Consider the following 25,217-nt stretch of genomic DNA (forward strand, 5'->3'; position numbering starts at 1 on the left):
CTCTATCCAATGGACATTCATTCAATGTTCTAAGAGATGAGCCAGCCCCTGAAACAGCAGGAGCATCCCCTGTACTATCTACAGGAAGCCTGCAGTACAGGGTGAAGGCTGTGGTGGGTGGTGGGATTTCCAATCATCCAGTATAACAGCAACGCCCGCAAACTACTATGGAAATTCAGAGGAAGGGGAGATTAGCTTGCAGTTTAGAGAAGCATTAGACCTTTGCAGGAAAAAAAAAATCTGCACCACACTCTGGAAAAGGAAGGAGAGAGCTAAGGATAGGGCTGAGTGGTGAATCTAGGCCCTGGGTTCAATCCCTGGGGGGGGGTGGTTGTAAAATAAAAGGTGGGAAATGAGGAGAAAAGAACACGGATAAAGAAATAAAGGCAGAAGACAGAGTGGCAGGTGAGGCATCAGGCAGAAGAACAAGACAAAAGCAGGGACAGAATGAATGGGCTGAAAGGTAGGCTGGAGCCAGCCAGGCCTGGGAGCCTTTATCTAGTTCTCAAGATGGGATGTAATAGTAACCAGTGAAGATTTGTGAGCTGGAAAAATGGTGGACAGAGTTGTGCTATGGGAGCTCCACCTGATGGAAAGTCTTGGGAAAAGTGAAGGAGACATGAGAAAGACCAACTATGGAGAGACACAAGATCAGACAAAGTACATCAGACTACAAAGGGGTAGCCTGGTGCAGGGACATGTGGGACATGAAAAGAAAAAGAGATGGCGGAGGATGGGACATCAGGACTGAAGATGGGAGAGGGGGATGAAGAGCGGAGTCTGTGTGTGGTAGAAGGAGGGAGGGGCATATTCTGTTTAATGTAGACAGCGGGGCTCAGTGAAAATAAGGAGCTTGAGACTTCCTGGGAGCCACCGAGACTGGAAGCTGAGATCCGGAAATCACTACCTGGCAATGGCGACATCTGGGGAATGGGATGGAGCTAAGGCATGAACTGAGGAAAGCCGAAGCAACACCACAGAAGCCAAAGGTGGCACAGACGGCAGAGGCTCCAGCTGCAGTGTCAACCCCTGCTCAGAAACCACCCAAGTCCAGAGCTGGTCAAGAGGAAGACGGGTCTCTGGGATTTCCCGCTGTGCTGTGAAGGAAGCAACAGCATCTGGCCTGCTAAACAGCACCCACGCGGCAGCTCGTAACTGCCTGCAACTCCAGTTCCAGGGGGCCCAATGCCCTCTTCTTCTTCTACAGGCACCAGGCACACAAATGGTGCACATAAATACATGGATCCTCTCACATATACACATCAAAAAAATAATAAAATAAAATAAAACAATTCAATGGCATAATTGGTAATTTTTGACATCTAATCTTTTGTATTCAGTGTTGGGTCCTTTAATCTGCTTACAAAAGAGACATAAACATCTCAAAAATGACAAATCATGCAGACATTAAAAAGAAAGGGATGAATGAAGTCGTGGATTATTCAGCCCTGAGTACTGGTGGGTCATCTAAGTAGGCCAAGCTAAGTATCCCAATAAACAGTGGAAACCCTCAAACTAAGATTTCCACCTCAAACCAGGCACAGTGGTACATATCTCTGATCCCAGCACTTGGAAGGCATAGACAGTGGATCTCTCTGAGTTTGAGGCCAGCCAGGTCTACTTGGTGAGACCCTGCCTCAGAAAAACGTTAAAAACAATTCCAACTCAAAATAGCTAGAAAACAAATCAAAATTTCTATGTGTGTACACATACATACATATAGACATATAACTTTCATGAAGTTGTTCTTCACATACAAACATGAAATACACTTCATTCTGAATCAAAGGAGAAAAACAGTAAGAACTAAGTATACCAACGCTCACATTCCCTTGGTCTGGTTTTGAGTTCCTCCAGCCAGTCTCCAGGCCTCATGTGTATCACGTGTGGTGGTTTGAATGAAAATGGCCCCTATGGACTCATAGGGAGTGGCACTATTAGGGGGTGTGGCCTTGTTGGAGTAGGTGTGCACTTATTGGAGGAAGTGTGTCATTGGGGATGGGCTTTGAAGTTTCAGATGCTCAAGCCAGGCCCAGTGTCACTTTCTCTTCCTGCTGCCTGCCAATCCAGATGTAGAACTCTAACCTACCTCTCCAGTACCAAGTCTGCCTGCCTGTAAGCTCCCATGCTTCCCACCATGACAATAATGTATTAAACCTTTAAACATAAGCCAGCCCCAATTAAATATTTTCCTTTATAAGAGCTGCCATGAACATGGTGTCTCTTCACAGCAATAGAATCCCTAAGACATCAAGTCAGGGTCCTTTAAGTTCCACAGCCAATACCACTGACACAAAGACCAGAGATATGGACTGCAAAAGATGTATCTTAATGATTGTGTTGAAAAAAAAACTGAAGCTAGACGCCACTCTGTGTCTTTCCGGAATGAAAACTTGCCAATATCGTTTAATGCTATTAATAAGGGACAGTCCATGGCATCAAGTCCAAGTAAAGGTGGTACTTTTCTTAACAAGTAACCCCATAGGATCATCAACTCAGTGGTTTTTCTGCCATGATGCAAACTGTAATAGAAAGTCAGATCTCTCTCCCCACTGCTGGAGACTGAGCCTAGGGCCTTACACTTTAACCAGACACTCCCATTTGTTTTTTTGAGTGAGGGTCTCCTTATGTAGCCCAGCTTGGCTTCAAATCTACGATCCTTGTACCTCAGTCTAAGTGTTGCGATTACAGGAACACACCACCACACCCAGCAAATCTGATGTTTTAAGTGTAATGACTACTGGCATATAGTCCTAATCTGCACAGAATACCAGCAGGACCAGATTCAGCTGGAAGGGTAGCAGAAGGCAGAGAAGTGGATACCATCATATACACCCTGAGCTCCTTGTCTCCACATATCCATCTGCAAGCCAGCCACTCTAATGCTCACACATGGCTTGGTACAGGCACTTTTTGAACATCTCATTCTCCAACAAGCCTTCACAGTCCTGTTACTTTTTTTTTTTGTACTAACATATGCAATGTGAAATATGATTCACTCCTTCATGAAAGATCAATACCTATACATGACAAACACCCTTATTGATCTTGAAGTGTTATATGCTGGTCTCTGGGCCTGCAGCATATTAATAGTAGTTAACCAGTAATTCATTTTAGGTGGGTGAAGGCTTTCTCCTCTCTTCTCTAGAGTCATAATTCCCAGCACTGTTGCACTTTAAACTCTCTATTCAAACTTGGAATTTCTTATGCGAAGGAAGAAAAGGACCATCAACGAAACCAAAATTTACCACTGCCAACTGTTAATACTTGATTCACAATGAAGTGTCTTCACAATGAAAAGAAGTGACTTTTTTTTAGTGTGTAATTCTATACTTTGCAGATGTCTGTGCTACTTAGCTTCAAAAGTCTATGTGTTGCCAGTCAGGCAAAACCTTCACCAGTAAATATGAGTAAATCTGAAACATAAGATTACGCTTCACCAACTAATATGAACTCAGAACTAGGAGGTCCCTGTTTGCTTAACCCTGTCCTTTGAATATGACATTCTGTGGATCTAGAGGGTAAAATGGGGGTGTTCCTCACTGGAACAAAAAGACAGATTTTTTTTTTAATCATTTTCTGTAGGACATTCCCATGTCCATATTAATCAGCTCCTGGAACGTCCCACACTGAGGAACAACTCAGTAATCTAAGCCATGAAAGTGCTGAACCGACAGGCTGTTGTGTACCAGTTTCCTCAGAGACTGAAACATCCTACAGGGAAGCTCCTTAAGCAGGAAGGTAAACAGCTCAAGAGCTTCAGGAAGTCCCTGAAATTTAGCAGATTCACAGGACTCCTGCCTGACAGTAAGCAATAAAAGCTGATGCTGAGCTGAAAAGAAGACTCAACAGCTCAACAGCTTCAGGAAGTCCCTGAAATTTAGTAGATTCACAGGACTCCTGCCTGACAGTAAGCAATAAAAGCTGACGCTGAGCTGAAAAGAAGACTCTCAGACAATCCGAGCTGCCTGGGAGAGGCTCCGACCAACTGAGGCACCTGGAAAGGACACTACAACCTGTTGAGCTGCCTGCAGGCTGTGCAGTGTGCTCCAGGTTCCCAGCTTCATAAGCTGTCCTGAGTGCTGGGATGGGCCTTGGGAATGCAGCTATCTTTAAGTCATTTCTGCTCCCATAAGTAACCCCTCACCCATATTCCCATAAGCAACTCCGACAAATCTCATTGTTTCACTAAACTGGACTTGGGTGGTATCTCTACTTTGGTCTGTCGTGGGTTCCCTATGTGAAGTGAGTAGATGTGTGTGTGTTGTGTCTCTCCTGAAAAAGTTAACCACACAACATAACTGGTTCAAGAACAGGGACATGACAGAACCAAGATGAGTTGGGGAGAGTGAATGCATGGTCCTGGCTCTGAGTAGCAAGGAAGGCATGCAACGGAGGCTGAGAAGCCTGAGGAAGACCATCTGTGGAGGAAATTCCAAGAAAGGTGTCCTTTCCTGTGTGGTCTGTGTTAGCATGCCTTTGTGCCATGACGGTGGTTGCATGGTTCTTGCTATGGGCAGTGCAGCTGAGGCTGAGCCAACAGAATTAGGAGTGTCTGTAGGAGGAATCCCAGCATGGCAGTCTAAGTCTCTGTAGTACATGGGGCATGCCTGCTTGATGAGTGGGGTCTACTATGTGAATATGGACATGTCCTGAAAAGAGTTCAAAGGTTTGGAGGAAATTTTTGCAGTCCTGGAGATTAATGCACAGCAAGCAGCAGAGATTGCCTGGCCTCTGTGTGTGTAGTTAGAAACTCCTGTGAGGCCAAGATGGCAGCCAAGTAGAAAGCTGTTTTTATAAAGGAGCGATTGTAACAAGAAAGGGAGATGCGGCAGCATCCTCCACGTTAGCCTCTGGTTTGGCAAGTAAGTTAAAGGAGCAAATGGGGTGGGGGGTTAAAAGGAGTAGGAAACACTCCTCAAGTCTGACCTTTAGTAGAGCAGAGTGAAAAGCTGTGATTGGACATGCAGATGGGGGCCTTAACAAAGGTCCCTTACAAGGAACTTGTGAAATCAGGAAATATTCAGCAACTGAACTGCTGGAATTAGGGAAGACTTTTAACAAGCAATGAAACAGGCTGTGGGACATGGGAGCAGACGGGATTAGTCTGACTGCTATGGATGCAGAAAAACTGAGTAATGTAGCTCCCCACCCCTCCTTAAGGCAAAGGCTGCACAACCTGAGACAGTATGAGAGAACTCAGTGTGGAGGGCCATCCCACTCCCACTTTTCCCCAGGGTACTCTCGAGCAGGAGCAGCAGGAAATATTAGATAGAAATATAGCTGGAGGCTGGGCAGTGGTGGCACACACCTTTAATCTCAGCACTCAGGAGGCAGAGACAGGTGGATCTCTGTGAATCTGAGGCCAGCCTGGTCTACAGAGCGAGATCCAAGACAGGCACCAAAACTACACGGAGAAACCTTGTCTCAAAAATACAAAAAACAAAAAACAAATAAAAAAAAAAAAAGAAATATAGCTGGAGAGAGAGACAGAAAACACAGGATAGCCTCGGGAGGGCCTAGATCCTTATCCATCAGGCCCTGACTGTACCTGCTAAAGGGCGTTTAAAGGAATGCCAAGGGGTGGCGCAAAAGACCTCCCCCCCCCCCCCCAGGCACAGCCAAGTACAGACCCTTCCAACCACCTGGCAACCTTGCCCATGGTCAAATCATCTCCTTATGCAGCTCTGCTGTGTCAGGCAAACTCAGATCTCACAAGGAAACTTCTGTGGGCTCCCACAATTCAGTCCCTGATGGACTGGCTTACTAAAGCCATTGGGAACACTTGGCTGTCTCCATCTGAAGTCCCCATAAATGTCTGAGAATGGAAAACAATAGATGAAGGGCAGGTGCTATTGAGGAAACCAGGAACACAAAAAGCTATGTTTGGCCAGGCAGCGTGCACCTTTAATCCCAGCACTTGGGGGGCAGAGGCAGGCAGATCTCTGTGAGTTTGAGGCCAGTCTGGTCTACAGAGTAAGTTCCAGGACAGCCAGGGCTCTGCTATGCAGAGAAACCTTGTCTCAAAAAACTGGGGGGGGGGGGGAGAAAGAGAAAGAAAAGGAAAAAAGAAAAGCTATGTTTGAATCTCAGAGTTCACTGCGCCAGACAGAACTGTGTACACAGAGAAATTAAGAAAAGGTTGACCCAGCTGGTCTTCCAGGCTGGTATGGAGCCTTGGCAGCTTCTTCAGTGGCACAAGATCTTTATAAAGTAGGAACAGCTTTGTCAGAGCTCAGTGACTTAGACCACGAGCATGTAAAGAGTGTCACTAAAGTAAATGAACTAGAGGAGATTTTTAAAAAACAATAAAGCAGAAAAGAAAAAGGGGTCTGCTGCAGAGTATTTGTTTATGCAAAGATCTGTTGCATTTGCTCAACTATGTGAAGATGTGTTGTATTTGTTTATGTTGTGGAATATCTGTTTAACTATGTAAAGATGTGTTGCATTTTTTTAACTATGTAAAGACAAGTTGCTGGTTTTACCTTGCCTGACTAAGGCCACTGATTGGTCTAATAAAAAGCTGAATGGCCAATAGAGAGGGAGGAGGTACAGGCGGGACTTCCTGATAGGGAGAGTTACTAGGAAGAGGAATTTAGGCTTGGGGAAGAAAGAAAAAGAGACACCAAGGAGATGCCAGGGGCCAGACAGATAGACATGGAGGAAGCAGGAAAGTGGGACATACAGAATGAAAGAAAGGTAAAAAGCCCCAAGGCAAAATGTAGATTAATAGAAACAGGTTAAATTAAGTTTAAAAAAAAAAAAAAAAAAAGCTAGTGGGACAAGCCTAAGCTAATGCTGAGAATTCATAATTAATAATAAGTCTCCATGTCTTTATTTGGGAGCTGGTTGGTGGCCCAAAGAAAACTCCTACTACAGGTCTATCTGGATTACTCGGAGATAAATGTGGCAGGATTCATGTCAAGCCAGAGTTCCCAAGGAAGGAACTGAGAGAAAGCCAAACTGTGTGCTAAGGGGCTTGTGGCTTTAAAGCCTGAGGAGCAGTCCAGAAGACATCTGTGCTAGGACAATACAGGTGAAGACGATCAAGCCTGCCTAGGGATGATCCCCCCAGTAATTATCCCCCCAGATTAAGGAGAGTACATTTCCCTAAAGCAAAAGGTTATGCTAGACGTGCAGATGGTTTTCCCAGCCAGGAACTCCCCCAACAGCCAGGTATGGTGGATGGAGAAACAACAGCCACAGCCAACCCAGGGCTACTCTGACTCAGAGAGCCATTGGGGAGGGTGAGTCATGTTCACCTTTGGCCCTGGGTAAGTCTGAGTGTGGGAGCCCACAGAGGTTTCCTAGTGAGATCTGAGCTTGCTTTTACCTAGCAGGGCTGCACAAGGGGATGGATTAACCACGTGCCTGGGTACCAGGTGTCTGGAAGGGTCTGCACTTGGCTGTGCTAGGGGGAGGGCTTTTGCACTTTTTAAAAGGCCCTTTAGAAGAGACAGAAGGGGCTAGTGGATTAGGATCCAGGCTGTCTCGAGGCTATCCTATGTTTCTATCTGTCTCTCTCTCCCCTCTATATTTCTACCTAAATCTCTTATCCCTCACTCCTCAAGAGTACCCTGAGGAAAAAGGTAGGGGCAGGCCCCCTACAAATGAGATTAAATCAGGCCCACTGAGGTCACCAGTTGTGGAGAAACGTAAGGAGGCTCCACGGAAGAGCTGCAAAATTATGGAAACGTAATGGCTCAGAGAGAATGACTGAGGATTATAGGGAGCTAACTAAGTTAATGCCTCCTATCCATGTCTCTTACACCCAACTTTGATCTGTGGAGGAAGCAATTGATGCAAATGATTGGAACCTTTCCAGGCAATATTAGACCTTGCTTGTGTTCCAACTTTAGGATCCTCTTAGTTGTCAAACTCCAGGGTCACCTGACACTTGCTCAGAACAGATGACGATGGACTTTGATGGTGCTTCTCCAAGGTTCTCTGTGTAACTCCACCATCTGTTATGGAATGGTGGTTCAGGATGTCACCTTGTCCTGCCCATCACCTGGAGAAGGTTTTGTTAGATAGATGACATAATGCTGGTCCCCAAAGGGGATCTGAAGTGAAGCAGAAGACCCCTCCATAAAAGTATGGAGAGCAAAATCTGGATTTTACTTCATATGGCTTCACGTAGCTTTTGTTCAACTCAAGATTCCATGGGGCAGGGAGGAGAGCAATGGGAATGACGGAGGAGGGCACAGACCAAGGCAGAGTGGTGGTGCATAGGTACACATGTAATCACAGAGCTCAGGAAACCGAGGCAGGAGGATGATCAGTTTGAGGCATCTTGGCTACACAGTGAGTTCTAGACCAACTTGAGCCACATAGTGAAACCCTGTCTCTTATAATGACCATTTGTCAAGTATGGGTCAAGAACAGTCCCAACTATCTGAAAAGACTCTCTTTAGGCAATTCATCTCTGTGATGCTAAGTTTTCTTCACTATCTCAGTCAAAGCAACAGCACCCAGTAACAGCTGTGCAAACATGGCCACACCCTCTTAACCAGAAAGGAGGTCTGAGGACATGTATAGAGATGCTCTCATTCTTAATTTCTGAAGATATTTTTCATTAAAATACTTTTCTTATGCTAGCAATTAATGGGCTCACTGTGCTGTGTGGTTGTTGGGTTTTGTTTTATTTGTTGTCAACTTGATACAAGCTAGAGTCATCTGGAAAGGGGAAAATGCAGGTGAGGGATTACCTCCATAGACTGGTCTACAATAGGCAAGTCTGTGGAGGCATTTTCTTGGTTAATGATTGATGTGGGAGGGCTCAGCCCACTAAGGAAAGTGCCACCCCTGGTCTGGCTGATTTGAGTAGTGGAAGAAAGCAGGCTGAGCAAGTCATGGGGAGCAAGCCAATAAGCAGCACCCCTCCATGGCCTTTGTTTAGTTCCTTCCTCCAGGTTCCTGCTTGAGCTCCTGCTGACACTCCTCACTGATGGACTGTTATGGGAACCTATAAGCTAAATAAACTCTTTCCTTACCAGGCTGCTATTAGTCACTGTGCTAGCTAGTTTTACATCAACTGGACACAGCTAAAGTCATCAGAGAGAAGGGAACCTCCAAGCCGGGCAGTGGTGGCACACACCTTTAGTCTCAGCACTCGGGAGGCAGAGCCAGCAGGATCTCTCTGAGTTCGAAGCCAGCCTGGTCTACAGAGCGAGATCCAGAACAGGCACCAAGACTACACAGAGAAATTCTATTTTGAAAAAAAAAAAAGAAAAAAAGAAAGAAAAAGAAAATGCCTCCAAGATCAGGCTGTAGACAAGCCCGTAGGGCATTTCTTAATTAGTGATTGGTGTTGGAAGACCCAGACAGTTGTGGGGTAAGGACACGCCTGGACTGATGGTCCTGGTTCTACAAGAAAGCAGGCTGAGCAAGTTATGATAAGCAAGCCAGTAAGCAGCACCCCTGCAAGGCCTCTGCATCAGCTCCTGCCTCCAGGATCCTGCCCTGCTGGAGTTCCTGTCCTGACTTCCTTCAATGCTGAATAGCGATGTGGAAGTGTAAGCCGAATAAACCCTTTCCTCCCCGAGTTGCTTTGGTCATGGTGTTTCATCACAGTGATAGTGCCCCTGACTAAGAGTGTTTTGCTGCGGTGATGGGAAGCTAACTCGGACACTTACGCTAACTTTCAAAGATACTTTCAGATTTCTCAACTTCAGTCTTTGTACGGTATCAACAGGTATGACCCATATAAGCAAAGGTTCTTGAGACCCTCAAACATCTTTAAGACTGCTAAGGAGCCGGGCGGTGGTGGCGCACGCCTTTAATCCCAGCACTCGGGAGGCAGAACCAGGCGGATCTCTGTGAGTTCGAGGCCAGCCTGGACTACCAAGTGAGTTCCAGGAAAGGCGCAAAGCTACACAGAGAAACCCTGTCTCGAAAAAACAAAAAACAAAAAACAAAAACAAACAAACAAACAAAAAAAAAAAGACTGCTAAGGGGTTCTGCAACTGAAATGTTTGAAAACTTCTGTCTTCTAGACATTTCTTTTTCTAGCAAACGGAGGCCAGTGTCTAATTCTGAGGTGGCTTTCTAAGCAATGAAATCCCAATGAGTCACCTCCAGACTAATCAATCCTTAAGCCTGGATCACAGTAACGACTACAGATGGCCAGACAGTTAACCTGGGGGTGACAGCACCCACTCTGAGTCAAATGCTGAAACAGATCTGGACTCTCCTGCCAACCTGCCCGTCAGGCAAGCAACTTGACTGTTTCACATCTCAGAACCTATTCCTAACACAGGTATAATTGTCTAAAAAGTCTTTACATGAGGCCGGGCGGTGGTGGTGCATGCCTTTAATCCCAGTACTTGGGAGGCAGAGCCAGGTGGATCTCTGTGAGTTCAAGGCCAGCCTGGGCTACCAAGTGAGTTCTAGGAGAGGCGCAAAGCTACACAGAGAAACCCTGTCTCGAAAAAAAAAAAAAAAAGTCTTTACATGTCTAATACGTAGGCTCCAGCTCATGGCAAGTGTTCTGAAAACGCTATTACTGTTATCTTGACCACAGCACAGTCATAAAATACTCAGCCATACAGCCAGAAAGTCATGGGACAACTCCCAGCAAAGTCCTTGTCCAGAGTGCTCCTCGTTAGGGCACCATAGGGGGCTGGCTTGCACCTGCAGGGCTTCCCAAAGGCAACCTAACTTGGAACAGCGCACAGACCTCTTCTCCTGGCCTTCTCAGAGGTCAGACAGTAGCCTTGAGTGCAGTCAGTGTGATATCACTCCCTAAAGCCATAATCAGGAAGTGCGGGAACAATCTGCTTCTCCCACAAGGCAGTCCTGACAGGGCTATTTTAAATGTCAAACATAAATCTGGTGCCAGGAGAGCAACAACTACTCACTGTGCACTCTTGGGAACAGGGACGACTGCTACTGAGTGACAGATTCCACGAGGTGGGGCACAGCTCACCATTCCTTCCCTTTCCAAATACCCTGTGCCCCCTGCCCCACCCCTTCCTCTCTGCTTCTGACTTAATGCTGCTGCTACAGCGCTTTCCCCAAGACAGAATTTTATTTATATGGGCGTGGGGGTGGGGGCTGCAGTTTCAGGGCCGAACTTTCAGCTTGCTATAAAGTTAATGTGCTATTCAATGTTCGTTCCAGCCAAGAAGGTGGGGCTGTGTATTTTCTGCCACCCTGCAAGGCCATTATCAGTAATTGCCCATTACAGCACATAATTATTTCTCCTAGCGTAGTCTGTGACCTCCAGGCTTTGCACGCTGCTATAGCAAACCATTTCATCTTACCAAATTTGTGAAGGAAGCGTTTGACCTTTAGGGCTGTAATGCTGCACTCTAAGGCCACGTGAGAGGACAGGTGCGCATCACGAGCACACTGAACCACAGCCTAGACTGCTTCAAACATCACCCCAATGTACTCTCCTCACCTCCACAGTTTTACCTCCCCTCAAATAAAAAGAAAATAAAACACAATCAACTCTCCATTACGGGGGAGTTGATAGCCCAAACAGGAAATTATCTCAAGCCCTTTCTACTCCCTTTCCTTTGATTTTGTGTTTAATTATGTCTTAGTCACTGTTCTACGGCTGTGAAGAGACACCACGACCAAGGCAACTCGTAAGAGAAAGCCTTTAGCCGAGGGCTCGCTTACAGTTTCCGTCCATTATCATCATGGCAGGGAGCATGGCAGCACACATGTTGCTGGAGCAACAGCCGAGAGCTACATCCTGGTCCACAGGCCAAGAAAGACAGAAGCACTGGACCAGGTGTGGGCTTCTGAAAACCTCAAGGCCCACCCACCCCCAGTGACACACTTCCTCCAACAAGGCCACACCTGCCGATCCGTCTAATCTTTCCAGAGTTCCACAAACTGTATCATGCTTTTTAAATACCACACCGAGAAAAGGTGGAATTGAGCAGATCACAGAGAGAGAAACTTTAAACCTGAGAGTGAGCAGACATGCTCCCCCATTTATATGGCGTAGGAGGAAGAATTATAGTCAAACTGTGATGAAAATGAGATTTGGGGATTTAAATGTAAACTGACATCCAATGCCACATCCCCTTACAGTTACACAACTGTTCAATATTAGCCAGGAAAGAACAGAGGGTAGAGTTGCAAGCTGAACCCGTGAAGCCAAATGCTTGGCCATTCCTTGGTATTTCTCCTCTACTGGCACCTCCTCTGGAAGCCCCAAAGCTCCCTGTACATGGAAGATACACCTCTTTGCTACCAGGGTTCAGAAACAGCCCCAAGGAGTGATAACTGCTAAGGATCAGACAATCGGGATTCTGTATGGTTCCCCTGAAGTGTTTCCTTCTTCCCATCCTTTGGAATAAAGCTCCCCTCAAATGAGAGTTGTTTCTGCAAACAGCCTTCCTTTTTACCAAATAACATCAAATAAAACACAAAGAATCAAATTTAGCGGCATTTACAGACTGAGCTGCAAGGAAGGCCCTACAAGCAATTTCATCCATCTTGAGTACAAGTGGCAGATCTAGACACCCACAGGTACCAGACAGTGAGACCACAGCTGAGGAGCCTCAGTAGGAGACCCAGCATTTGTCCTCTACACCACACAGGAAAAGAAGAGAGTCATAGTGAGTATGGTATGTGGACCCTGCCGATGGCTGACAGGGACTCTGTCGTTGTGGCCCTTATGGTCTGGAAGAGACTGAATGACTCCTATTAGAACTCAGATTGGAGGTATGGTTCACGGAGGCCAAGAGTTCTCGAGATGCTGTGACACGGCTGTTACAGTCATGGTCATGGTCATCTTTTCACTGAGAAATGCTGAGTAAGGCAGGGGTCAAGGGTCATCATCTGGCCTGGGGTGCTATGCACTGTCCCAAAGACTTCAGTTGGGGATCTTCCGGTCCATCCTTAAAGCAACCCCCTCTAGTGCTGGCCTCTTTAGCTATGCTACAAGAGCACCTTTGTCAGCCAGCTACAGCCCACATAGCTGCTGAGTGCTCCTCCCAAACAGTGTGTAAGTCCCCCTGAACACTGTGACCTGGTGCCAGGGTCTCAGTGTCTTTACAGCTGCCTGCTCCATCGTAAAATTGTCTACCACTGGGGTTCAGAGGGGACTTGTGAAAATGCCACCCCAGGGGCTGGGACACCAACTTCCACAGAGAGAGGTGACACAGCTTAGCCAATCAGATGTGGCACCTTATTTCCATGCATTTAAAATGATAATGCATCTTTAAAATAAACAACAACAAAAGGTTGGGGATGTAGGCTAGCATGCCTGGAACCAGAGTTATATCCTCAGCGTTGGGGTGGAGGGAGGGGAGAAATCAACAGAAAAGCAAACAGTAATCTAGCTGTGATGACACATATTTATAGTCTCAGCACCCAGAGCTGAGGCAGGAGATTGAGAGATTGAGGCTAGCCTCGGAATGTGTGTGTGTGTGTGTGTGTGTGTGTGGTGTGTGTGTGTGTGTGTGCAGGCTTATGCACCAGGTTCCTTTACTCACTGAGCCATCTTGCGGGCTCTCAGCCTCTCATTTTGCTCTAAGACAGGGTACGGCAGTTTCCTAGGCTGGTCTTGAATTCCTAGATTCACACGACCGTCCTGCTTCAGCCCCCTAGGTATCTATGACAACCAAGGATGTGTCAGCACACTCAGATAAAAATGTTCTTTCCTCTTCTTCTGATGGAGCCCACAGCTTTGTCCTTCTCAGGAAAGAGCTCTTCCACTGAGCTACATACGTCTAGCTAGCCCTGGCCTTTCCTTAATGGAAAAGTCTACCAAATTTTGACAGAAGTAAGTTAGAAACTTAATGAGATCATCACGAGTTACACCGGACCTGTCTAATAAACTATTATGTCACCTAAGAAACATGATAAAGCTATGTCACTGGCCACTCAGTCACCTGCTTCATATGGAAACTTCTCTCCCATCTAGTGATCTGAAATAAAGGTTGTGTATCTCTGGATCACCAGGAACCTAGCATGCCTTGGGAAATTCCATGTCACAAAAGTACCGGGAGCTACTTGGTGGCCACAGCCTGTGCTGAAAGAGGACATTAAGTTCCACGCCACCAGGCACAGTCAGGAAGGGGCACCTATCTGGTGGCAGGGCACCTATCTGTGGCATAGTCTTGGAAGCCCGTGGGCAGCACTTTGGTATCATCAGCCAACCCCTAACTGTCCTGGGAGACTGCAGCTTCAGTCCCCAGTGGATAAGAAACAACACTGGCTTCTTCAGAGCAGAAGAAATCTTACTGGGAGACAGGAGAACACAGAGTTTCTTTCCTTAGCGAACAATGAGGCAAGGGTCATGACTTGGACAAACAGCCCATATGCCTACGAAGAAAGGTTTTTAATTAGGGTGTTGGGTGTTAGTAAGGATTGCAAAATAAAAACATAGCTGGATTATACCTTTAATCTCAGCACTCAAAATGCAGGCAGGAGGTTCTCCAGTGAGTTTGAGGGGAACTTGGTCAACATAGCAAGTTCCAGGCCAGCCAGGGGTACCAAGGGAGACTGTCTCAAATAAATAAATAATTCAAAGGTTGTTAAAATTCCCAGGAAAGGGCCAGGCGGTGGTGGCGCACACCTTTAGTCCCAGCACTTGGGAAGCAGAGCCAAGTGGATCTCTGTGAGTTCGAGGCCAGCCTGGTCTAGAGAGTGAGTTCCAGGACAGGCACCAAAACTACATAGAGAAACCCTGTGTTAAAAAAAAAAAAATCCCAGGAAAGAAAGAAAAGGGAGTTAAAACAGAGACAGCTCAGAAAGTTCCTTCTATGTGTTCAGATGTACCAGAAAGTTTTCATCCAAGAATGAACACAGCCAAACTTGGAAAGAGGGATTCTGCTCTGCTCCACACAGACTCCTTAGAAGTGTGGTGTTATGGAGACCATTTATGAAGTCGCCAAGTTAACAGGAACATGTGATTTGATATGTTCAAAAATGTTTGGAAACTGGATAAGACACACACACTGCATTCAGTTTGTAAGTGATTTAAGAGGACACAGAGGGTTCCAGACGAAGTTCACTGATACAGTGGTTGCCTAGAATGTGTGAGGCCTGCGTTTGGGTCTACCACTTGAGCACACACGCGCACTCATGTGGCACATGTACATGAATGTGCGCACACACCCCATAAAAAGACATCAAAACGTGCTACAAAAAAACGAGCTGAAGGAGAAACAAAACACGAGCTACTCATGTCTGAATATCAAAATGGATCCATCTTTAACGTCTCAACTAGAAATAGGGTCCATGATTTTGGGGAACTCAAATAATCCTGGCATCCCTATTCATTAATCAAAATTTACAGAATCTGAACAAGAAAAACTTAGTCTCAATAAATAAATGAGGTTTTGGGGGGGATTTTTTTGTTCGTTTGTTTGTTTGGTTGGTTTTTTGAGACAGGGTTTCTCCGTGTAGTTTTGGTGCCTGTCCTGGATCTCGCTCTGTAGACCAGGCTGGCCTCAAATTCACAGAGATCTGCCTGCCTCTGCCTCTTGATGCTGGGATCAAAGGCGTGTGCCACCACCGCTTGGCTCTCAATAAATAAATGTCTAAATAATTAAAACAGAACCATATATATATATACACACATACATATATATCTCTGGGTATATTTCATGTAGTTCAGGCTGATGTGTGTGTGTGTGTGAGTGTGTGTGTGTATAATATGTATACATATCAAGGGGACTTTTAATAATCTTTAAATTTTTTGGACAATTTTCATGTAGGTCAGGCTGGGCTTAAACTAGCAACTATGTAGCCAAGAATGATCCTGAACTTGTAATTCTTCTGCCTCTACCTCTCAGGTGCTGGGATTACAGCTGTACCAACATCTGGCTACAAAGTCTTTTAAAACTGGAAGAACTTGACTTACTTTACCAATCCATTCATTGGACAAGATCAGAAGTCACAGAGAGGCAGTATCTGAGAGGATGCCACTCCAATATCACACTGTCACCTGCAGGGCTGTGCTCTGAACTAGTTTCTTTATTTAATCTTCACACACACACACACACACACACACACACACACACACACACACACACTGTGTAAGAACAGTTTGTCTCCGTAAAAGCTTTTCGGCACTTTCCACTTCACAAACACACCCACTTCCTAGCTTTCTTTCTCCTTACTGAATTACTTTTAGGAAAGCACCACACAGCAAACCTACTCTCTTGTTCTCCTCCTCACCCCTCTTCCTTGCTCTATCCTCTCCCTTCCCCTTCGGGTCCTCATGGACCTGTCTCTCTAAAAGGACAGTATTTCTAAAAGCATCAAAACCAGTTCTCCACTTAGTAACGCCTCCTGGAGGCTCTCACCGACCTTCTGTGGACCACCCCCTGCCTTTACTTGACTTGCTTAGTTTACCAAAGAGAGTGAGCCTATGCTAAGGCACACAGCACAGAGCCTGGGACCATTCTTCCCACAGTCTGCCCATACCTGAGGGCTTGTGGGAGTGCAATCAAAAGCTCAACAACTAAAAGAAAAACAGCTCAACTTAAAAAGGGAAAGGGATTCCAAGAGCCATTTTTAACAATCTAGTATTCCATCATTCATTCATTCATTCATTCATTCCATTTATTGAATTGTGCAAATGCACACCACAGAGCACAGTGAGAGTCAGAGGAGAACTTTTAGAAGCTGATGCTGTTCTTCCACTATGCAGGTCCTGAGGACTGAACTCAGGTCCCCAGGCTCGAAGCAAAGCTCCCATACCCACTGAGCTGTGCCCCCAGCCCTGAATAACCAGTTCTCCAAAGACACATGCCTGAACAAGAGGCACACAGAAAGACGGTCAGCACCACCAGCCATCAGCAAAGCACAAATCAAGGCCACTGTGAGATACTGTCTCCCGTGCAATAGAGCGGCGTAAGCCAGGGGACAGATACAAATGCTGGGGTTTTGCTGTTGTTTGTCTGGAGACAGCCTTACTGTGTAATCCAGACTGGCCTCAGATCCATGCACCATCATGGTGTCAAAGGTAAGAAACAGGAGCCCTCTACTTGCATTGCTGTGGAGATGTAAAGTAAGAAACACCTTGTGAGCCAATAATTCTACTCCTGGTTGTATATGCAAAAAGAATGAAATGGTCATGCCAAACTTTGCACATGAATGCTCTCTACTGACTGGTGGGTTCATATAATAGAATACTAAACAATGAGGAAAGAAAAATAGTAAATAAAAAACAAAAAGTATGGATACTTAGTACACCTGGGTAAAGCCTTGAAAACGTGGTGCTGAGGAAAAAGAAGCCATGTGCACACACACACACACACACACACACACCCTACACATTGGCTGCATGAGATGTCCAGAGTAGGCAAACCCACAGTGAATGAATGAAATACACAGAAGCTGGATGGAGGAGGAAATGTACAGTGACTGAGTATGGATTTGGGAGAGCAGAAAGCCCTGTGAAATATTTTAGAATTAAAGGATACACAACCCTGCCAATATATTTTCAGGGGTGAACTTTACATGGCATGTAAGTTACACCTCCGTAAAACTGTTATTTTTTTAGAAGTACCCTAAATAATATGATGAGAAATTGAGTTAAATTGAGGCTTTTTTTTTTTTTTTTTTTTTTTTTAGAAATAGTGGTTGACTTAAACTTAAAGTGGTAGTTTGTGGCATTTCTTCACAAATTCCTTGAATAGTCAGATGAAAAGACAATGCAAATCTTCCTAAATAAATAGGGATTTAAAGAGCTCAAAAAGTGTCAGGCCTTAGTGGCACATGCCTTTAATCCTAGAACCCAGAAAGCAGAGGTAGGCTTATCTCAGCAAGTTCAAGGCCAGCCTGGTCTATGAGCTACACAGAGAAACCCTGTCTCGAAAAACTAAAAGTTCAGAGGGTAACTGAAGCCCACAGGGCACTCCAGTTTAAAAAAGAGGCTATGACATACCCCAGTCCAAAACATGCCCGTCCACCACAGGACCCCTGGTTAGAACCTGCCAGTGAGAAGGTCTTAGAGTCAGAGAAAACATGAGAACTTCAGGGTCCTAGAGCCTTGGGACTTCCCTGGACAGGGAAATCAGCACACCTGACCACAGGAGAGAGGCCTCAGTGCTGTGCCCGAAAGGCCCTCTGAGCTGAAGAGAGGGCTCACTGGGAAAATGTGGACACCATCTCAAGGCAGTCACAAAAATGTCATCCTCAGAGGAGGTAACACAACTGTTCTTCCTTGCATGTGAGTAACCAGAGTTTGTTCCAGAGAGAACCACTAGTCTGGACAAGCTCTGGCAACACATATGACCACACATGCAGCAGGCGTTCACAGGTCCAGCAGAGTGCTGAGACAGGGACGTCCACCAACTCCACAGCCCGGCACAACTCTACCTGTTACTGACACCCTGCATACCTGCTGTGAGCGGCTAAAAGAAAGGGAATGGGGCAGACGAGGAGAAAAGATGATTACATTGCCACAGAAAATACGGCACCGTAAAAATCATACGAGAAAACAGTAAGAAACAGATTATTAAATTCTCAGGGACTGAGCAAGAAGAACTAGGAGGAGAAACAACGTCACTGCAGATTAAATATGGCGAGCTTTTAAGCCAATTATAAAAGATCAAAGACAACAAGAAAGGGGAGGAGGAGCCTTACAAGTAACCGAGATAGGAGGCCCTTGGGAGAAATACGGCCAGGGAAGAATCATTACAGTTTATAGCTAAAGTAATGTAGGGGTGACTTTAGCACGGAATTCACTAGAAACCGCTACCACAGGCAACTCACGAGGACAGAAACACAAGCTCTTTATGTTTAAGAAGGCATACAATCCCAAAGGGAGGACGATACCCAACTGGCCCAGAGGCAACTGTCGATGAAAAATGCCACCATCTTCAGCCACATGTTAGATTTCCATGTCACCACGGCAGTGGTCTTCACTGATGCCACCATAGTTAAAGGTAAGGAAAAGGGTACTGTGGCATTGGTACAATCATCTCCTTGAAACATAACGGCACTGTGTCCCTAATACAAATCTAATGCTTGAGCCGAGTATGGTGGCACATGCCTGTGTCTCAGCTACCTGGGAAGATTGAGGCCCTAAACCTGAGGCCAGCCTGGGCGATGCAGTAAGACTCCATCTCTTAAAAGCAAAACAAATGATCAGACACTGCCTTCCATCTTTTCATACACGTACATAACGTATTTCAGTCACAGCTGCCCCGCCTACTCCTGATGATCCGCTCCTTCCTTCCCAGTTGGCACCGCACCGCCCCCTGCACGGTAATGCCTTCTTTGCTTCAGACGAGCCAGTGAGTTTCACTAGGGAAGAGCTCTTTGAATATCGACAACCTCCTCCCAAGTGCCAACTGTACACTCAGGACACCCAATGTTTACCACAAAGGAGCCATGCCTAAAGCTGCCAACAGAAGCGTGGCCGATTTTGGGTCTCTCCTTTGTAACACTCTGAAATGTAAAAGCCTACATTTCAAGGGTTCTGTCCATGGCTATGCTCAATAGGCCCCAGAAGCTGAGCGCGTGAGGAGCCAGCTGGAACCCAGAAAGGTGCCTGGCACACAGGGATGTAGCAGTAACAGACAAGAGTCTGCTTTAGCGCCCAGGCCGTTGGATTCCAACTTTCTAAATCCTTGCAATGATGATGAAAAGCCCAGATACCCAACTCTTGCCTTTAGCTAGGGACTGAACTTGTGCTAAGTATGGACCCTACTACTGAACTATATATAGCCCCAGCTCCGGATTCCACTTTTATCTGGGTAGCTTATTCTGCCTATTGGGGGTGAGGGGTACGGAGGCACCCTAATTGAAAGCAGCAGGACCAAAAAGGCAGAATACCACAAAAGGTACCCATCCCGTTGGCATGAGAGATCCAGGATGAGGCCTGATGTGGAAAATGTTCTCAACAAGACTGTACAGAACACTCTACAGGGATGGCCAATTGCCTATGGGATTTCTGAATTTACAGAAAAAGAAAACTAATATATTCATAACCTACCACTTACTGAGAAAATATCTCTGAAGCATGAAAAGAGAGGGCTGGAGATATGACTCAGTGGTTAAGTAAGAGCAGTGGCTGCTCTTTCGGAGGACCTGGGTTTGAGTCCCAACACCCAACATGGCTGCTCATAATTGCTATAACTCCAGTTCTGGGGAGTCAATGTCCTCTTCTGGCCTCTGCAGGCATCAGGCACATGTGTGGTACACAGACATACACACAAGAAAACACTCATACACATAAGATAAAATAGTAATAAAAACAGTAACAAAAATTGTTAAAAAGACTAAATAACAGAGTTCCGAACACCAATCATTTTACTTATCCCTGCACTTAGATATAAAGTGCTACCTGGTTGATCCCAACTACTTACTGTAGACACACTGACCAGGGTCATGGAGTCTAGCAGGGTAGCATTCCGGACTGTGCCATGACCTCCAACCCTGCCGCAACTCAATACACATGATACCCAGAAAGTTATTGAATCTCATAAGCGGAAAAAATAGTTCCCATTTTACAGAGTTGTTGTAAAGGTTAAATGAAAATAATAAATAACAAAGCGGCTAAGACCACCCCTGCCACAAGGGAGACACTCAGTGAAAAAGAAAGCTGGTCACGTTAGAATTACTACTAACACCTCTGGAAACTGAACACCGGAGTTGGAAATTAAACGAAGAACACATCTAAGAAGGAAAGAATGAAGGCAACAGAATTAGGAAAATGTGATTCACACCGTGTGCGTCCTCGGTTCGAGACCATCACTTCTTCCTGCCATCCTGGCTCCTGGCAACAAACACTAGTATGGGAATGACATTTCTTTGCTTAATCACACTTCTTCAGCTTTGTTTTCTTGTGTTTTTTTTTTCTCCTGGCCCTATTCAATTTCCCACTGCTTCTCAATGCAAGCTTTTGTTCCCTGTCAAAATCCCCTCCACTGCCGTAAATAATCTCTCTCCCTCTTTTATATTACCTTTCAAATATTTATAGACTGTTATTCTCCTTCCCTCTGAGTCGTACATCATTTTTGTTGCCCTTCTCCTGGATTCGCCCTAGTTTATCTACATCTTTTAGAGAAAAACAAAGCCAGGTGCTTCATGATGAAGACAGCGTACCCAAAGCTAACAGCCCCAACCAATATGACCTCTTATCCAATCACACACACACACACACACACACACACACACACACACACACACACACACTTTGATGTGCCTCTGAACTCCTTTTCTCCAATAACTCATAATTTCATCTCTAAGATAACTCAGGAGAGAGTGATAAGGAAACGAGAATGATGGGGCGCTGCAGCTCCCAGGGTAGGATGCTGGGGGAAGGTCCACTCCTGCTAATGAGAAATTAGACGTGCTGTCCACTATTTCTGCCTGTTAACTCCGGCCCACCTCCTGCCTTTGGTAGTGCCGCATTCGCTGAAAAGCACCCGTGAGACCCTCTTCTGCTTTGTTTGGCCTTAATGGAAAGAAAAGCTAACACTGTTTATTTGCAAATAAACCCCAGTTTTGCAAGTGATAAAAAGAAAACTCCTAAAACTATACAAAATTAGCTCACAGCCAGGCTGCCAAGGAAACAGCCCCTGTCTCAGGGAAAACACTGCGACATACCCCATTCGGTTTCTCCACAATTTCTTCTTGACAGTGACTGACAGTGACTCTGTCCCCCGCCCGCAGCACATCTGGAGGAGGCCCTGCTTCTTACTCTCAGGTGTATGTTCTAATGTGTGCCTTCCATCTCAGCCGTGAGGCCAGCAAGGGCATGAGGTACTCCCCCTCCCATATGCTGAAGCTAACCCCCAAACCTCAGAATTGGGTGTGGCTGGTCAACAGAAAGGATACAAGATGGCCAACACCACACATTATCAGTGAAGTTGACAAAAAACAAAAGCACGGGCACAAAAAGGGAGAAGCGGACTTCAATTTTAATTTGAGGACCTAATACTTGTAGTATATAGTTGGATGTGATGGAGTGTGGAGAGACTTGGAAGGTTTATATTCCTTACCTAGGAATATAGTGGTTACCGCTCATGCAGCTTCATGTTTTACATTTTGTTTTTGACTTACTTGTTTTTATTTTCTCTGTACAATTATTTTGCCTGCACTGTCTGTGGATGCTAGAAGATGGCATTCGATTCCTTGGAACTAGAGTTACAGATGGTTGTGAGCCAGCATGTGGGTGCTGGAGGTTGAACCTGGGACCTCTGGAAGAGTAGCCAATGCCCCTAACCGCTAAGCCATCTCTCCAGCCCTGTCATGCAGCCTAACTTTGACAAAAACCAGCTTACGGCTACATGGTAGACCACAATCATGCTCGTTCAGCTGCCCACAGCAAGAACCCAACTGAAGCGTGTGTTCTAGGTCTTGCGCTATACTTCATCACAGTCTGCAAACTCATCTTCTCGCAGCTGTATCGTATTTGGTGAAAACGGCATATCCTAGGAATCTTGTGGAAAACATAGGTGTGCTAACAAACCCAGGAGGCATGGTTATTTTATTCACTTTGCAAGTGAAGAAATGAATATACAAACCAATGAAGAGCCTTTCCCAATCAGAGGGATAAGAAGGCCTTTAGAGTCGTATCTTAGACTCTTCCAATGACTCAGTCACTGACTGACACCTTTAACTTAACTTTAAATCTGCTGTGGCTAAAACTGAACTAGGAGCTGAAGTTGGATTTAAAAACCAAACACAAGAAAACGAAGAGCACACTGCTGCAGCCTGCCTTGGACATTTTCACTGGGCTGGCTAACATGGCCCAATGAGAACTGAAAGTGCTGGGCTGGAGAGACGGCTCAGCGGTTAAGAGCACTGGCTGTTCTTGCAGAGGATCAGGTTCGATTCCCAGAATCCACATGGTGGCTCACAACCATCTATCACTCCAGTTCCAGAGAATCCAACACCCTCTTTTGGACTCAGCAGGCTCTACGTGCACATGGTACACATATGAAACAAATCTTTAAAAGTGAAAAAGGAAGCTGCATCTTCTGGTCCCTTGCTTGCCCTTCAGAATGCTCAGTTCTATGGCACTTCTTGTCTCGGTTCTCTACGGGGCCAATCTTAACGTGCTTTCATGGTTTGGGACACCGAGTAGTAGGGGATATTGCAACTCTTTCCACATACGGTCAATTTTTATAACCAGTAGGAAACTTCAGTTTGCTAAGAGGAGGGATACAAATGAGAAATGCGCGAAGGACAGGCATGGATGGTTCACTGAAAAAAAAATTCAAATGATACTTAAAACATATTGTTGGCTGAGGGGGTGTTCCAAGCCTTTGCTGCCTCCAGCCTCTCCTGTAGCTTCTTGAAAGCTGTCACCTTCAGGCCACATACATCAAGTGTGTCATCTTTTGTTTGGCATACCTGGGACAGCCAGGAAAGCACTCTACTCTTAAGGGTTCGTGTGATCAGATCCCAGAAAACCCAGGATCCTCTCTCCCCGTAGGTCTTTGCTTAATCGTATCTACCAAATCCCTGTCGGCATTCAAAAGTTAACATCATCCCTACATTGAGATTAAGGAGTGCACTTTTTCCTTTAAAAAAAATTAATTATGTGTATGTGGGGGGGAGAGGATATGTGTATATGATGAGACACCTCATACAGGTGCTGCGAGCTGAACTCCGATCCTCGCAAGAACACAACACGCTCTTCATCATAGACCCATCTCTCTAGGATACACTTTCCCCTTTTTTAGAAATAAAGAGGGTTTCTCTATGTAACTCAGGCTGGTCTCCAGTTTGTGATCTTTCTGCCTCAGCCAAGGCCAGGATCAGGGGAAAGTTCCACTACCCCTAGCCTCTAAGGTCCCTTCATTCCTCTGACCAAGCTGAAATATAACTGTTCACCATTCAGTCTGGCAGAGGACCCCGGGGAGAGATTAATTCTGGAGCCACTGTGGTAGCCACTGTCTGGAGGGAGTGCCACCCTCCCGTCACAGCCACCCAAATGACAAGTAACCTCACCTCCCAAACAACCTCCAGTCCCGTGCTTCCTGCTTCTACCGCCACCACCTGTCCACACAGCTCCCACTGAGCCTCCCCATAAACCTGTGCTCCCTCCCATTCGGCTCCTGTAGGCACACTCAGCAGCAGAAATCTTAGATGAAAGTAAATCAGGCCACACGCTCGCTGCTTCAACACTCCAGTGACTGCCCATGGCGGTCTAATAAAATCCCACCCTCCCACCCCCGCTGGCCTACACAGCCCAGGGTGATGCAGGTCCACTAATGTCACCCTGTTCAAGGCCCTGCAGACACTGGCCGCCTGCCTGCTGTAAGCAATTTCCCCTTGCTTTCTCCTCCATCTTAAGAGCTTCCCCAAAGACCCTGGCTGGAACAACTCATTATCACTGAGGACTAGCTCCAACTCATTTTTCTCAGAGGCATTTCTGCCTGGACCACACTATCTGAACGGCTAGGAGACCATCCACCCCACCCCTCCCATACCCTTCTCTTCACAACACCCCTTCCTAAAAATATCTCAATGATGTAACTTATTTACCGAATATTCCACCCCTGGAAAAAATAAGATCAATGAGAGATCCATGTTTCTTGCAAAGCTATATATCACACACTTAGAACACAGCCTGCTCAATGAATAGTCATTAAATAAGTAAAATGGAGAAACCTGAAGAAGGTAGAGAAGAGGAGGAGAAATCTGCCCAGATGGCAGACTCAGCAGGTGAGAATTCACTTTAGCAAACACTTATTGGTGCTTCGTGAATACAGTCCACCCCACTGATTTAATGCATAGCCTGTGTGTTTCAGACATTCCTCACACACACACACACACACACACACACACACCTTGAGCTCAGAGTTAAGGGAAAGTACAGAAAGAGGGAATAAATGTGGAAATCAATACTGAAAGCCATGTGTTAGTACACAATGAAGTGGCCTGACATGTGGCTGGATGAAGCAATAGCTAAGAATTCTTACTGCCAATACACACCAGAAAACTTGCTATAACACTGAATCAATATGTTCTTCTGACAACAAGCCAGCTATTTACAGTCTACTCTAAAAGTCACTTACCCGTTTTGTTCTGGAAAGCATGTTCGGTGCCTGTAAACTAAGACCAGACTGGCTATTCTGAAGTCAGTCCTCAGGCCTGAGAGACTAGAGCAAACTTGGTTTGCAATGTCATTTGTTCAGCAACAGCGATCGATATTAATGTGAATTTTCACGAGGGAGTCAAAAACAGCCTGTGAATTTCTTTTTTTTTTTTTTTTTTTTTTTTGGGTCAAGTGAAGAGCAGCTACCTCAGACCGAGGCAGAAATGCAGCAACACCCTTG

The 25,217-nt window shown here is 45.7% G+C and overlaps 1 protein-coding gene across 4 annotated transcripts in view; it reads right to left on the reverse strand.

Annotated features, from left to right (window-relative positions):
* Dmrt1 (doublesex and mab-3 related transcription factor 1) overlaps positions 1 to 25,217 on the reverse strand; it is a 111,972-nt gene that overhangs the window by 71,191 nt on the left and 15,564 nt on the right. The gene's annotated exons all lie outside the window — the stretch shown is intronic.

This window comes from Peromyscus eremicus, chromosome 1 (genome assembly GCF_949786415.1).
Source record: "Peromyscus eremicus chromosome 1, PerEre_H2_v1, whole genome shotgun sequence".
Lineage (NCBI taxonomy): Eukaryota > Metazoa > Chordata > Mammalia > Rodentia > Cricetidae > Peromyscus > Peromyscus eremicus.